The following is a 16,781-nucleotide window of genomic DNA, read 5'->3' as shown; positions in this document are numbered from 1 at the left end:
CATCTCTTGTGGATAATGAAATTTTTGATGAAAGAACTGAAGGGACGGCACTCATTGATGTACCAATCATAAGCACTGAAAATCATATGGACATACCTGTGAAAGTCCATGATGCTTCTTTATTGATATCTGATTTGACCCCCACACCAATTAATGTGAATCTGGAGTGCAATGAACAACTTGTGGGAGCCAATGAAAAACAAGTGTCAGAAGAAAGAAGAAGAGATATACCAGTGGAAGTTGCAGTAGAAGTTGCTACTGAGAGTAGACTGCAAATCACAGAGGATTTATCCAGTGTACTGTCAGTACACAATACCGAGTCTACCATGCACATCATGAACCCTGTTCTAGAAAATGAAGATTTATTTACAGAGAACTACACCAGAACAGAAGTCTTAAAAGAAGAAATTGGTGATCTCAATCAAGAAGCCGAATCACCTGAAGAAGAAGGGATGCAACTTATTGACACAGTTATTCTCACAGATCCGAATAAAAGTCCGTTCGGATCCCCTCAAAATTTTGTGCAGATGGATGAACAAGAAGATGACATATTTTCATCCTTATTTGCCAAAGTAGCCGAATCCAGTGATGTTGTTTGTCAAACTATTGGAGAAAAATTGGTTGAACAAAACCAAATGCTAGAACAACAACACACGGATACCCGAGTCAATCTGAAAGAATTAATGGAGCATCAAAATTATTTGAAGACTCAGATTGACAAAGCAGAAAGAATCTTGAAAGGAGAAGTGACGAAAGGCTTACTTGAAGTCATTCAGCTCATGAAGAAGGAGCGTGAAGCAGCTGAAAAGATTCACAACGAACGTCACTTGCGACAAATCAAGGCGATTCAAGATCAAGAAAGTCGAATCAACAAACTTGAAGCTGAACTCGCAGTTACAACAAATAAGCTTGACAACGTGCAAACCGTTTCCATTGAAACACACAATAGTGTTGAAACTGTGAAGGCAAATCAAGACCGAGATTTTAAGACCCTTGCATTTTTGGTTGATAACGCCAAAAGGGGGGAAGAAATTCTCAGTCACATGGCTTTGCAACAACAAGAATTTATTCTTGGAAGTCAACAACAGCCAGTAATGTCTACTCAAGGTAGAGGCCGAAGCCGCGGACAATCCTCACAAGGACCATCTCAGATTGGTTTTGCTCAGTTCGCGAATCCTAGTCTTGGTACGAGTACATCAAAGGTTGCTGAACAGCGTGGCTGGTTCGAATGCTCTAAGGGTACCGCCACTCAAACAACAATATGGACTAAGGAAAATCTACCAAGCATGATCAAGAAATGGCCTGCAGCCGATCAAGCTCAATGGATCTCGGAAGAGAATAAAGAAGAAGAAGGCAAAAGGAAAAGAACAGAGATGTGGTATGAACTAAGAGATTTCACCGGAAATATGGGCATGAATCTTGGAGAAGAAAGAAGCTTCGAAGAATGTGTCTTATGGTGGGAAAACGGAGTTCTTCCGGGCAACAATATCAAAGAAGCTTTTGGACATTACATGGCCGGACAGCTTACAAAGAAATTTCAGAATGCAAAGTTCAAAGATGATTTCTTCAAGCTCAGAGAACATGTCAAAGAAATTTTGAAGAAAGACTTTGGTGTGAAGAAACCCAGAAGGTAATCTGAAAATTCTCTTAAGCTGATATTCTCTATTTTCGAACCTCTGTTGCGTTTTTCTCTATAAATTCGAAATATATCAATAATAATTTCCCATGGTCTATTTTGAGTCTTTAATTTTATTTGTTTAATGTAATTAGACTTTCGTGAATTAAAAGACAAGAAATATGTCAAACGCACGACAAAATTAAAAATTGATGATGATCAAAATAAAAAATAATTCAAGATGCGTTTAGGAGCTTGTCTAAAAATTAATTCACAATTTTTCTTTTGATTGTGTCTAGAAAACCATTTGTTAAACTCATCTTGGCTTTGTCAAATAAAATTGAGCAAAAAGATTATTTTTCAAAGACTTAAAGCCAATGACTGAGTATAGGTTTTGGCATTATCAAAAGGGGGGAAATTGTTAGGAATAAAGTGTAATGGTTTTGATATGCCAAATTTGTATTTGTAGATCCCCCAATTTTATTTCATAGGTCTAGTAGAGTCTTAGACCATGATCGGGAAATTATTTAATTATCAAAAGAGAAAAACAGAGGAAAATGGATGAAAATAGAAGAAGAAGATATAAAGCCGAAAATCAAGAATTTGTCTGGAGAAAATGACAAATTGAAGAAGAAGTTGAATGATATGAATTCACGTCGCTACTACTCAAAGAAGATATCCCAGAAGAATTTTCGTGAAGAAAATTAATATTGGAAGAATGCATGAAGTTGACTTGGAGATCAAACATCTATGGAAAGAAAGAAGTACATCAAATATGATAGGAGATTTAATCAAAAGCTGTACGGACGAAGTGGATGATGCTTGATATATTATCCGAAATGGCTCAAGTTTGAAACTCACCATCAACAATTAATCTGATGGAGTTGGGCGCTAGTTTAAGCTTTGGGCGCCGATTACAAGTGGAAATTGGGAGCTAGTTTCGAAGCAATTGAAATTGTGCCTCATTAAAAACTTCACTAGGAAAACCACGTGGGAAAAACCTAGACAAGAAAAGAGTACGTATATTCATGCCTCATTAAAAACTTCACTAGGAAAACCACGTGGTATATGTAAAAACATATATTGTATTAGTTGCCTCATTAAAAACCCTGTGGGAAAAACTTAGTTAAGGGAAAAAGAGTACAACCATAAGCCTTTCAGGGCGCAAACTGCATAATCTTCAGGATTTTGGGGTTTGTCCATTTAAGCACTTATTTTGCAATATTTTCCCATTTACATCATTATATCATACTCATGCCGCATTAAAAATCACACTAGAAAAACCCAATGGGAGAAAACTAGTGAGGAAAATAGTACATGATGTGTTGCAAATAGTGCGCAACTGTTAGTCTTTTATGACTTAATCTTTAGAATTTTACGTCCAATCTTCCGGATTGATTCGAGTAAATCTACTTCCCGTCTCCCCCTGAAGATAACGATCTTCAAGTTCTACACATATTTCATTGATGTTTACACCATAAAAATTGACTGAGATAATAAGTATGTCCATTATCAACTCTTTATTGAGCACATAATGGTACATATTATTCCTTCTATGTGAGGATAATAACCCCATTTGCAACTCTTTAAAAAGTAAATAATGGCACATAATGATATTTAAGTAAATCCTCATTTCGGAAATTATAAATCCATTAGGGTTTTTTTAAGATAAATTAGAGGATATATTTAGGATATTTTCAAGAGGAAACGATATTTGAGTTTCCCAATCACATATAACATTACTAGGCATGTTTATGATAATATATTTTCATACTTTGTTATGGGGGAGAAAATACCTTTAGTCAATTCATTGACTATAAGAAAGATCATAGTTAGTAACTTCCTAAATTTTATACTTCTTATTTTGTGATTTTCATTCATCACATTTTGAGAAAATTCATCAAGGATTTTAAATATAAGTAACAAGTTACCCATATAAATATGTGTTAACTATAACTATTAGCTACATATCTAATTTATTTACTGCTAGTTTTAATTTATTGAATAGCGGAATATAAAGCCATGACTAATATTGGGTCTCTTCGAAAACCCTCAACTCGCCTTTTATTAACGAGTTTTGATTTGTATGCCTCAATTGCTCTTTTCTATCAAAACAGTTAGCACGCTGCAGACGTTATGCTACTGTTTTCATTTCTGGATCCAGATTTAAGCATTTATGAGCAATAGAGGCAAAAAAATGTTGTCGACAACTATAACAGCTTTGTAAATATCTTTTATACACATGGAAATTTTGTATCAACCAAATATATGGCATTTCCCAAGATTATTTGAATTTGATTGTTCCGCTTCCCCAGTATTTTAGTTGTTTGGTGCACCTACAGTTTTACTGGGGGTTAAAATTTCTATATTTCTGGAGTGACGAAATTTCTTCACTAGATCTAGATTTGCAAATTCTTAAACCAATATATGCTTCTGGCATAATGGTAGAGATGTTTAGTCCTAGTTGGGGATTTCAACTCTTAAAATATTTTTTATGGACTTAGTCACTCATTGGGATTTCTAGCAGATAATTTGTTCAATGTCCGAACTTCTGGTTCTATAAGGCTAGTACATGGGTTTGAAGATTTTTATCAATTTCTCGGCATTTAATTAATTAGAAATTTCAAATCTCCCCCTAATGCCGAGAAAAGATCTTATAATGCAACCAACATCACGGTTGATTTCTCATAATAGGATATAGCTAGAAGGGTTGCATACTAAAAAAAATTGAACGCAGATTGGGAAATGCATCATGTACTAGCGTATGTGATATGTAGTGGATCAGGATATTGGTTATTCAATTTTTGAAGTTCCCCAAAAAACATATTTCCTCCAAAATTGCATAATTTGCTTTCCAAACAAAGCTCTATTAAGATTTAGAGCTTTAGTTTAAAAAAATATGATATTGTGTATCTTAAATAAGTGTTTCATGACAATTAGAGAAACAAGTAGAGTACTCAACATACAATGGAGTGAACTCATCAAGATAACATATCATAATTTTCGTCTATTTTATCATGCTTTCTAAAAAAACAATTAAGCATCAATTTGGATGCATGGCATGTGTGATACTAAACATGTTTTCTTGTGAATTAACAATATGCATACTTCACAGATAAATTATACGCATGCATTCAGATTGCAATTGTGAATCCACAAAATGCATACTTCACAGTTAAATTTTACACATGCATTCAGATTGCAAAATTTGTAGGAAAAAAAACCTTAACACATTTTTACACCAAATTTTGCAGATATGAAATTCAGCAAGTCTTGAAAGTACATAAAAAATTTTCATTTCAATCCAAGACGTGGAAGTATTTTTTCCAACATTGCTCCAGGCAGAAAAATAATTAGCAGCACATTGTCAAAACTTTACAAATTTTTCTGGAATAACCAAAACATATTTTTAAGAAAATATTTTCACAGACATCAAATACCACAAGTCTAGGTTCTCCAGAAAAAAATTTCATGCCAAAAGGAGTTCAACAAGTATTTTTCATGAATTTAGTTTTCAAACTGCACCGATCTGAATTTTCAGGCATGCAGTGATCAAAATTTTCATGCTCATATATAACTAAATGGTGATTTCAGTTTTGCATGGCTCAGATGTAACTATCAAATATTGAATAAACATCAATTTTCATTTCCAGACAAAATTACAAGCAAAACCAGGAGCAGCAGCTTCAATAACTGGTAAAGATGGCGTAGAAGAGTAGTATCATACTCTCACAAGCATAAAAAAAGAACACCACCATTTGTCCATCTGTGGGGACTCTAAGTGGGAATTACATTATGATGTATTCAATTGGAAAGCATCTTCACATGTTACCTTGTCCAAGGAAACGCAAGCTGCAGAATCATGATTGCAGGGCATTGCACTAGAGTAATCCCCAAAAATATCCTTTCCAGCAGGAATTTTACCAGCTTTAGATGTCAAATTAGGCGAGAGGCTATCAGCATACTTAGCTATGACTTCAGACATAGCATCCTCTGTTACCTTGGTCTCCAAATAAGAGACTAGATCCAACTGTTTTCTTGTTTGACAATCTAAATCACTTTCAGATTCAGACTCAATGGTGTTAAGGGCATCCACAAAATTGTCAGTTTCACTATCAATGTCATCAAATGGGACATTTGAAATTTTGAACATTTAGCATCAAATTAGACCAGATAGCACTTGACCAGCATGTTGATCCTTAGTACTCAGTACATATAACCTTGGCAACATTCAGCATTTCATAACAAAAGTCTCCCCTATTCCACACCTAAATTACATGTCTAATTTATCTACTAATGGCTACATTTCAAGATGATTAATTCATTCATCTGAAGCATATCACTAATTACTCTCCTCAACAGGCTTCTTTTAGACTGCTTTGCCTCTAAAAAGTTCTTTACTGTAATTTTTATGTAATGCAGAAAAGCTAGGCATCAAGCTGGTGTTTGTATATACAATTAGAGCAATAAAAAAACTTTAAACACCATAAAGTCCATATATACCAAATTAGACGCGTTTTTACACAAGTGACTCAAACATGACAATTTTAGTTTATAAACAGATATTGCAATCCAGTTAAAAATAATCATATGTGATTGCCTTTAGACTTGCATGTATATGTGATAAACATTAAACCACAACCTAACAGAACATGTATATATGATAGCTTTAACTTTCCTGTCAAAGAGTTAATGGAGATTCAACCCAAAAAAGTTATTAAGAAAGTTAAGGCACTTAATAAATACTTAGCTGTTGATGGAGTTGTTTTACTCATTTTCTGATCATTCGATTCCCTACTCTCTGCCGCAGGGATGATAGTTCGCAGCTCTTCCATGGGAGCCGCAAATGTTCTGGCGATTCCTTCGTCAATGGCGCCATCGCCGGTGATCCGACCGTCGGATCAGGGAGTGGGTGATGGCCCTGGGCTCGCCTCATCGTCGCGATCACCTTCCGCTTGTCTGATCGTTGATCAACCGGCTGGATTGCGAGAAGTCTCCACCGCGGCAGGCCTCAGGATTTCCGATCGGTGATGGCCGCGAAGATCGATTGGCGCGACGGCTGAGGCGACTGGATCGGAAGCGGACAAAGAAGCACACAATTCGCTCCAATTCCTATTTTTGTGCTTATCTTATGGGTTTGCTTGCGTTTGTTTTTTCTCTTCCGACGGTTTTTTTTTTTTTTTTTTTAACGCAGCAGTTGCCGGATTCAGTATAGGCTGTTCACCGGGAATGTAGAGCGAAGTGAAGAAAAATCCTAATTCACGCAAACCACTCTTGGTAGAACACTCGTGCTGATAACGTGTTAAACAGAAAAAGACAGAGAGGAGAGAGGGAAAGGTCAGGATCATCTTATTCCTTCTTCTTCATCATAGTACAATGATCTATATATACAAGATACGATGAAGAGATATAATAATAGAGAATAATTACACCCGTTACAGACGTTACAAAGTTATTATTAATGTCCACCATAAATCTTATTTACAACAGGAGCCAGTTTCAGAGAAATTGAGATTAATTGAAATTGGGAGCTAGTTCAGAGAAATTGAAATTGGGAGCAAGTTTCAAATGGAACTAGTTCAGAGAAATTGAAATTGGGAGCAAGTTTCAAATGGAATCAATTCAAGTTGGGAGCCAATGTAGAATTGAAATTGGGAGCCAATTCAAGTTGTAGTATGGGATGCAATTCAGATTGGGGACCAATTAAAAGAAGACATTGAGGAGCAATTGAATTGAGATGAAATTCAAAGAGAAGTCTAATTTCGAAGTTAACATTGAGAAGTAATTGGAGCACCAGGAGATGTTGGGAGCCAATTGCAAGTCAAAGTCAATTGGGAGCCAATTACAATGGAGAAATTCAAATTGGGTGCCAATTACAAGCCAATTGAAATTGGGTGTCAATTACAAAGGAGAAATTCAAATTGGGTGGAAGTTCAAAGCCAGTTTGAAGTCTGAGAACACCCAGACGTGAGAATGAAGAAGATGAAGCAGAACTTACAGTGAAAAATATTCTCACAAGGAAAATACTAGTCTAAGTAGTATGGGATTAAAATAAAGATTATTTTTGAATCCCAGAGATACAAGGACCACTTCAGAGCTAATCAGAGAAGCCATTCTACACCAAAACTGAGACCCAGATATTTCCACTCAACGTAAAACCAGAGGAATATCAGATGAAGTTTGGGAGCTCATTTACATGGAGATGAAGATCTTTCAAACGGCTAGCTTATCTCTTTCTGACATTTTTGCAGAAGATAAGATAAGATCTCTGACATGGGAGCGTCTCTTTCCAACGGACGAATTCTCATCACCAGCTATAAAATGATGAAGATGTGAAGACTTGAAGAAGGACAGAGCAGTAAATAAGAGCAGAAGAGCATACAACGAACTCAAAAATAAGAGAGCAGAAAATTCGAATCCATCAAAGGATCGAATAGAGCAATTAAGCTTAAAAGAGCTAAAATCTTCAAGTGTGAGAAAAAGAACTCAGAGAGCTTCAAGAGAAAAATATTTAGAGAGTTCTTAAGCAGAGCAAAAATATCAAGTGCTTTACTTGATATATTCAAAGAGAGAAAACACTCAGAGCTGTCAAGAGAAATCATTCCAGAGTGTTTATCTTCATCAAAGAGACCTGCGCATCATTGAAGATCATCTACAGAGTCTCAGAAGTTGGAAGCAAGACAACACTTGTTTTGGAGCAAAACAAGAGAAGGGAGGAAAGTAGCACGGAGCTGTGAAATCCTGGATTGTCACACGGAGCTGTGAGATCCGAAGCAGCAGTGTCGGAGGCACTGGGCGTGATTGGTGTGGGCTTGGTGATCAAAGCACCAGATCACGGGATACGTTTCTACCGGAGTGTGGAAGACGGGGGGAAAGTAACGCGGAGTCGTGAAATCCTGGGATAGTAGCGCGGCGACGTGAAACCCGAAGCAGCAGTGTGGTGTCACTGGGCGTGATTAGTGCGGGCTTTGTGATCAAAGCACAAGATCACGGAAATTCATTGTATCTTGGAACCAAGGAGTGGTAGATATAGTGAATTGGCTCTTGGAGAAAAGAGCAAGTGGAGTAGGAGGATTACACCACCTCGTGAACCACTATAATTGTCTTGTGTTCTTTACTGCTTTCTTTACATACCGCTCTTAACATATACGCTCTCACGAAGATATACTGCTCACACAATCTCACACACACTTTATGTTTATTTATTTCCGCTGTGCACCATACTCTAACAATCTAGTTAAGAGTTTTGGTTTATCTCTGTCTTAGCAATTGTTGTGCTGTGCGAAAAAGTTTGAAAGTCTATTCACCCCCCCTCTAGACTTTCACCCTACCTCTTTTGGGACCAACAAAAAGTAATGAAAGAAAAGAAAATTATTATTTTTATTTTCGTTTGGGACAAATTGAAAAACAAATAAACAAATAACAAAATAATTAATTAAATAAATAAACAAACACAAAACAAGCTAGAAAATCTCCCCGGCAACGGCGCCAAAATTTGGTGAGCTGTCGTAGGCTTCCAAATTAAAACCTTACAAATGTAGTAGCGGGAGTAAGGGTCGATCCCACGAGGAGTAACTAGTTTAACTTTTGTGCTCAAATTAAAGGTAGGGGGGTTTGGAATATATCGAGAATAAAGATAAAATAAAAGAGAATTTAAATAAACAAGAAATTTAATTGAACGAATAAAGCAATGAAAATAATATATCGAAAACACTTATAATAGGAGACCTTGGTTAGTAAAGATCCACAACCGGAATTCAACACTGATCATTGATTAATAAAGTAATTAATATGCAATTGAATATTTATCGTGAAATTATTTCATTTCCGTTTTCCCTTAGTTATAGGTAACTAAAGCACACGCGGTTTAATTACCCCTAACTACTAAATAACCTAAGACAAGCGCTATAGGTTTAATTTAATAGCAGCAATAGGAACTAGGAAAACCGACAAACTAAATAACACAAGCACAAGCGGTTGCATTTAACTTAGAAAAATATTCTACCCGAGTCCAATTATCACTAAGCCGTCAATAATTAACCCAGTTGCTACTGAATATTAGAATAATTTGTAGCACAACATTATCTAATATAGCAAATAATTATATCAAGTAAATAACTAGTAGGCCTCCCTAGCAATTAAATGATACAACTATTCAAATAACTTAGAAGAATATTTAATACCCAAATGCATAAAAATTATATAATAAAAATAAATAAATAATCTCACAGCATAATCAATTCCGGGCTTCAATTCACTAGACCAAGCTAAAGAAATTAGCAATGAATGGACATTGATAACAGCTTTACAGAATAATCGAGAGGGGAAGAATGAACATTTTACAATAGAAAACCTTAACTATTTATATATTTTCCCAATCATTTTCTACCACTCATTTTTCCTATTATTTTGCCTTATGCCTGAGTCTTCCACAATTCCAGCCATGTTATTATGATGCATGCCTGTACAAAAAAGAAAAAATCAATTGTAAAGTTTAGATTTATAATATATATATATATATATATATATATATATATATATAAGTAATTATAATTTATTATATTGTATATTATATATATATATATATATATATATATATATATATATATATATATATATATATATATATATATATATATATAGTATTAAGTACGTAGTATGTACTCTTATAAATTATATATTATATATATTATATATAGTATAAGAATAGATTATACTATGTATATAAAAAGAACTAATTATTAGATAATATTAAATAATTAATATAAAAATATTATAAAGATGTACCTAAAATATGAGCGTAAAATATGCCCATCAGTTGGTAGAACCCTGCGGGAAGCCCATTCGGGCCTGGGGCTTTGAAAGGCTTCATGTCACAAACAGCCTCGTGCACTTCTTCCTTAGTTACTTCCCGATTGAAAATAATCCAGTCAATGCGCCTTAGCCGAGGGAAGCGTGCTTCTAAAAGTTGGCCTTCTGCCACCACCCTGCAATCAGTAAACAAATTAATGTAAAATTGCTGTATATGGTCCTTAAGTTCGAAATCATTCGTTATCCAAGTGCCGTTATTGTCAAGAAGTCTTGCAACCCTATTTCGGGCATTTCGGACTGTGGCAGCAGCGTGGTAAAACGCCGTGTTTCTGTCCCCTGACGTGATCCAGTCCTCTCTGGACTTCTGGAACCACATCAGTTCCTCTTGGTACAAGATTTCTTCCAGCTCTACTCGCAGCTTTTGTTCCAGCTTAAACAGGCCTCTGTGCATGTTTTCGGCCAGCACTTTTTGGATGTCACTCAAGCGTGACATGATGACCTTCTTCTGTTTGTGGATGTTCCCGAAGACCTCCCTGTTCCACGCGGATAGACCTGCGGCTACCTGTTGAACGTTTGCCAGGAGGTTGTGGTCCGCACTCCAAAGGCGCTGGACTGCCTTGCCTAAGTCCTCGTGTGTTAGCCAAGCAGCCTGAAAAAGAAAATGTTTATTGTGAGAGTGCTGTCGACCTCCTTGTAGTCTTACCAGGAGGGGTGCATGGTCAGATGCAAATCGGGGCAAGTGTTCGACTGTCGCTTCCGGGAAACGAATACGCCAATCCAAGTTGCATAGGGCCCGGTCGAGACGGGCCCCTTTGTAGGCATCAGATGACCCATCTTTCACCCACGTGAGCTTGGGCCCCGAGAAGCCCAGGTCGATAAGGCCTTCGTCCTGAATCCATGTGACAAAGTTCGAGCTTCGCTGGGTGGAGTAAGATGTGTAATTACTGGTTTCCGCCGTCGAGGTGACGGAATTAAAATCTCCAGCCACGAGCCAGGAGCCAAACACGCCCCGCTTGGATTGTGAGAGCTCCCTCCAAAGTCAATGTCGTAGGTGGTGAGTAGGGCTCCCATATACAGGCGTGAACACCCACGGTGGGTGGCCAAACTGCGTAACCTGTAGAAGTATGAATTGGGGGTGAGTTTATAAGATAGACACATGTACCGGGTCCTTCCAAAAGACCCAAATACCACCGTTAAAGCCAACGGCTTCCACACGAACCCAGTCCGAGAACCCAAGTTTCGAGCAGATTGTGTTAGCCTGGTGGCCAGACACTTTTAGCTCAAAGATGCCCAAAATATTGGGCTTATACACCTGAAGGAGGTGTTTAAGGGCGCGGTGAAAAGACCTTCCACTTGCCCCTTGACAATTTCAAAGAACCAGATCCATAAAACAAAGAAAAAAGAGGAAACGCAATAACTGATAAGAACCAAAAGAAACCCGAAAAACCAAACAAAACAAAAAAACAAACACTCATTGGGCAGCTTCAGCCCCCACTTCCTCCTCAAGCGCTGTCAATCCGTCAAGCTCCATGACTACGTCACCTTCTGCATCCACGTCCTCTGGCGGATCGGAGTGGTGTTCATTAGTGGGTTGCCAAACAGGCGACGGTACATCTCATGTCTCCTCCCCACTGAACACCCGTGACGCCTGGATCACCAAACCACCTTGTTGCCCGCGAACAACCATGTGTTCGTCTTCTTCCGCCGCACGCCTTGGCTCCGATCCCTCGGCTCGTCGTACTCTCGTGGACACCTCTCCGCCTTGGCTCTGTGTTTTGCTTGCTTCAGGCGGGTCATTCGTGATTTGTTTCTCGTTCACGACCACATTTGGTCTCCTCGCTCTACCTTCTACCGCCAACCCCGCCTGGGTAGTCTTTGCTTGTCCCAGATCTGCCTCATCCTGCCCCCTCCCGATCCTCAGCCACCCCTTCGTTATTTCCAGCATCGTCCACTGCCAGAGCCACAAATCTGGAAGCCTGAACCTTGTCGCCTTGTGCATTGCCGCGTGACTGCCCCTTATCTCCCACCACCCTTTGAGGCCGATCAGGACGTCTAGCCGTCGGACGTTGTCTGCGGCCTGGAGCAATCATCCACTCCCCGAAAGGTTCTGCGCCTACATGTACTCCCCGCTTTGCAGCTGCCCTCTGAGCATCGTCCTTTGGCTGTACCTCCGTCTCATGAGCACGTTCTTCTCCAGATTCCGGCGCTGCTCTGGTCTTCTTGGGGCAGGCCTCCGGTGCATGCCCATATATCCCACATGCAAAGCAGATCAGATGGATGCCTTCGTATGCAACAGACCGAACACGCCCTTTGTATTTGAACTTGGAGATCAACGGCTTCGTGATATCAACCTCGATGCATATCCTCGCGAACATACCCCGGGAGAAGCTGCTTGTGGCCTGATCGACACGGAGGGTTCTCCCTACCTTATTTCCCAGTTTCCGTAGAAAGATTATGCTGTAGTATTTCGCTGGTAGGCATGGAATCTGGACCCACACCACCACCTTCTCTGTGATATCCAAAGAAGGATCAAAATCCAGTACCCAAGGCTTGACAATCAAATAGTGATCCAGTATTATCCATGGACCTTCGTACATGGCAAAAGCCATGTCATCCACTGATCCGAATCACACGATGAAATAGTCGTTGTCGATAGCAACCAAATCCAGACTCCCTTGGGGCTTCCACATTGCTGTAATACGCCTTAGCAAATAAGCATACCCGACAGATCTGCCGAGCACCTTGATGATGACTGCATCTCTCCATGGCTCCCTGATCTGTGCCACCTCTTGCTTCGTGAGTCGAATGGTTGGACACAAAGGATCATCGTCCTCCTCATCTGAATCCACCTCGGTTTCGCCCTCAGTATCCACCGCTGCGTCTTGCGCTACCTGGGGAGACTGGCCTGTGACGCTTTGAGCGTACGTCCGCGGTGGGTTCGCTGGTACCTGCGAAAGGGTGGGAGTCAATATGGGCGTATTGAGATTCACCTGAGATACCTGCATGTGCGTCGATGCATTAGCCTCCCCCATCTCCGCTAAAGGTGTCTCGTGTACGATGTCAACATCTGCCTGCGCCATCACCATCACGTCCTCTTTGTGAGACGCCACCGCATCGGCCGTTCGCTTGTGTTTCTTCGTGCTTCGTTCATGCAGATCGTAATCCTCCTCCGATCGTTGTCCAGAGAGCGTTTCACCAGCCATCCTAACTATAGCCATTAATAATTTCTAGTGAGATGCAATATTAGCAATTCATAAAAATATCCAAGATAATTTAATATTATATATGCAAATTTAAATAAACACTGAATCCATGGCTATATAACTCGACCTATATCCATTTGGTAATCAAGAAAAACCAAAATTTAGCACAGACGAATTCATCGATTACAGTAGAAGTCAAATTGCCAAGCTTGCTAATAAAGACAACATAACTGATTAAATAGAGCACCATACAACTATGAGCTCTTTAACTGCAACAATTTAAATATACGTTATTGGAGCTGGAATTACCACGACTGCTGGCACTGGACTTGTCCTCCAATGGATCTTGATAAGAGATTTAGATTGTACTCATTCCCATTACGAGACTTGATCGAGCCCGATATTGCTATTTATTGTCACTACCTTCCCGTGTCAGGATTGGATAATTTGCGCACCTGTTACCTTCCTTGGATGTGGTAGCCGTTTCTCAGGCTCCCTCTCCGAAATCAAACCTTAATTCTCCGTCACCCATCACCATGTTAGGCCACTATCCTACCATCGAAAGTTGATAGGATGAATGTTGGTGGAAATGCATACGTGAGCTAGATTTTCCTGTCACTGTTGGAAATTTATATAGTAATGAAGATTAATATTTTACATGGACTACCATGAAAGCTTAAAATAATATTTGGAGTTGAGGAGTTATAAATATTATTTTAGTTTGGTAGAAAGCTAATTGGAGAATGAGTTTGTTGGAAGGCTTTGTCTATTCCCAACATTGGGGAGTTATTCCCCAACATTGGGGAGTTATTCCCCAACATTGGGGGGCTATTCCCAACATTGGGAGATTATTCCCAATATAGGGGAATTGTTTATTTCATTTGAAAAATGATTACACAGCACATGAGCTTCCAATTTTCCCAAACTTATATGCAAAAGTGTGCTAGAAAATTATAATATATATATATATATATTATAATTTGCACAGTTATTTGCATGCGGTTCACAACCTTACAAAGGTTCATTATTACATATATATTAATGTTGAACATGATTTATGTAATTAATATTCTCTTATGATAAATATATCATTTAAGATATATTTTATGGAAGATAAGTTTTTAAAACTGCAGAAAACATCCATGTAACTTCTCCAACAATCATATTTTCATTTATAAATACTTTGGAGAAACATCTGAAGATAGAAATGCAATAAACTTGCATTAATCTGAGATTTTTTACAGCACTACTTTTCTACAGGAAGTTCTTAAACAAAGCAACTTAAGAATTTCATCATCTTCTTGTATCCCATAAGATTGAATCTTGAACCTTATTTCTTTATATGACGGAGATTTAATGCGTATAGGAAAGTGATTACACGCCTGAAGATCTCGTTTTCTCACTTCTCTATCATCAAACACTCAATTTTTCTAACAATCTATAAGCTTTAAAATTCTGTTTCTGAGGAAGGATGAGTTCTGGACTTCTGGACTTTGCAACCAACTTCCCTAAGTTGGAGCAGTTTGAAGGCGTGGGCTTCCATAGGTGGCAGAAGAAGATGAAGTTCCTCCTTGCGGCTCTGAACGTGGCATACGTACTAAGTACACCAAAGCCGGAGGAACGGGAGGATGAGACTCTCGAGGCTACTCGCCGGAGACTCAAATGGGAGAATGATGACCTTGTTTGCCGTGGCCATATTCTAAATGGTATGTCTAACACCCTCTTTGATGTTTATCAGTATGGGGAATCCTCAAAGGACCTCTAGGATGTACTTGAGACAAAGTACATATCTGAGGATGCCTCCAGTAAGAAATTCCTGGTAAGTGAATTCAATGATTATAAAATGGTGGACAATCATCTGGTCATGGAACAATTCCATGAGATTGTCAGGATACTTGGGCAAATGAGGCAACACAATATGAATATGGATGATTCCATAGCCATTGCCAGTATCATTGATAAGTTGCCACCTTCCTGGAAAAAGGTACAACGTACCTTGAAACATAAAAAGGAAGAATTACCATGGAACGGTTGGGCTCGACCTTCGGGTTGAGGAGGGAATCAGACTGCAAGAAACTAAGAATGCTGACGGTGCAAAGGTCACCGGAGCTTCAAGTTCTGTCATCAACTATGTTGATGAAGGCAAATCAAGTGGGAACCATAAAGGGAAGGGGAAGCCAGGAAAGGCCACAAATTCTTTAAAGTTTAAGAAGAAAGGAAAAGGAAAAGGAAAGGCATTTGTATCATGTTGGGTGTGCAACGGTCCACACTTAAAAAAAGATTGTGAAATCTGGAAGAAAAGAAAGGCACAAATGGAAGGTAAAAATTCTGGTGATCATGGCCAAGGAAGTGGCCAATGGAAACAAGGTAAAACAATTAAACTTGTTTCTGATAGTACTGAAAATTTCATTGCTATGATATCTGAATTTGTATCATGCAGACTGATGACTCGTGGTGGGTTGACACTGGGGCAACCAGACATGTTTGCAAGGATATAAATCTTTATAAGATTTATAAAAGTCTGAATGATGGTCCAAGCCTGTACCTGGGAAATGATTCCATGGTGAAAGTCAAAGGCATTGGACAAGTTGAGTTGTTGCTTACTTCAGGAAAGAAGTTGACACTCACAGATGTGTATCATGCCCCAGATGTTAGAAAAAATTTAGTTTCTGGCATTGTATTAAACAAGTGTGGTTTTAAACTTGTTTTTGAAGCAGGTAGATTTATTTTATCCAAGGCCGGTATCTTTGTAGGCCAAGGCTTCCTGTCAAACAATATGTTTAAGTTAAATATTAATAATATTGTTGGTTCTGTGTATACAGTATATTCATCTTCTTTATGGCATTTTCGTTAATGTCATGTAAACTATAAACGTTTATGTGAGATGGCTAAATATGGATTAATTCCATCCTTTGATTTGAACATGGAACAATGCAGTGCATGCATGTTAAATAAAATAACTAGGAATCCTTTTCCTAGTATAAAAAAGAATTCAATTTTACTTGAATTAATTCACAGTGACTTGTGTGATTTTCATAGCACCCCATCTTTGGGAAATAAAAAATATATAGTCACATTCATTGATGACTATTCAAGACTCTGCTATGTGTACCTCATGCATTCTAAGGATGAAGCCTAAGAAAAATCTAAAA

General features: G+C 38.4%; 1 pseudogene; it reads left to right on the top strand.

Annotated features, from left to right (window-relative positions):
• Positions 1–15,133: 15,133 nt before the first annotated feature.
• On the top strand, positions 15,134–16,113 carry LOC109152538 (annotated as a pseudogene).
• The last annotated feature ends 668 nt before the right edge of the window (positions 16,114–16,781 follow it).

The sequence above is a fragment of the Ipomoea nil genome, unplaced genomic scaffold (genome assembly GCF_001879475.1).
Source record: "Ipomoea nil cultivar Tokyo-kokei standard unplaced genomic scaffold, Asagao_1.1 scaffold2426, whole genome shotgun sequence".
NCBI lineage: Eukaryota > Viridiplantae > Streptophyta > Magnoliopsida > Solanales > Convolvulaceae > Ipomoea > Ipomoea nil.
This window is presented reverse-complemented; position numbering and strand designations above follow the sequence as displayed.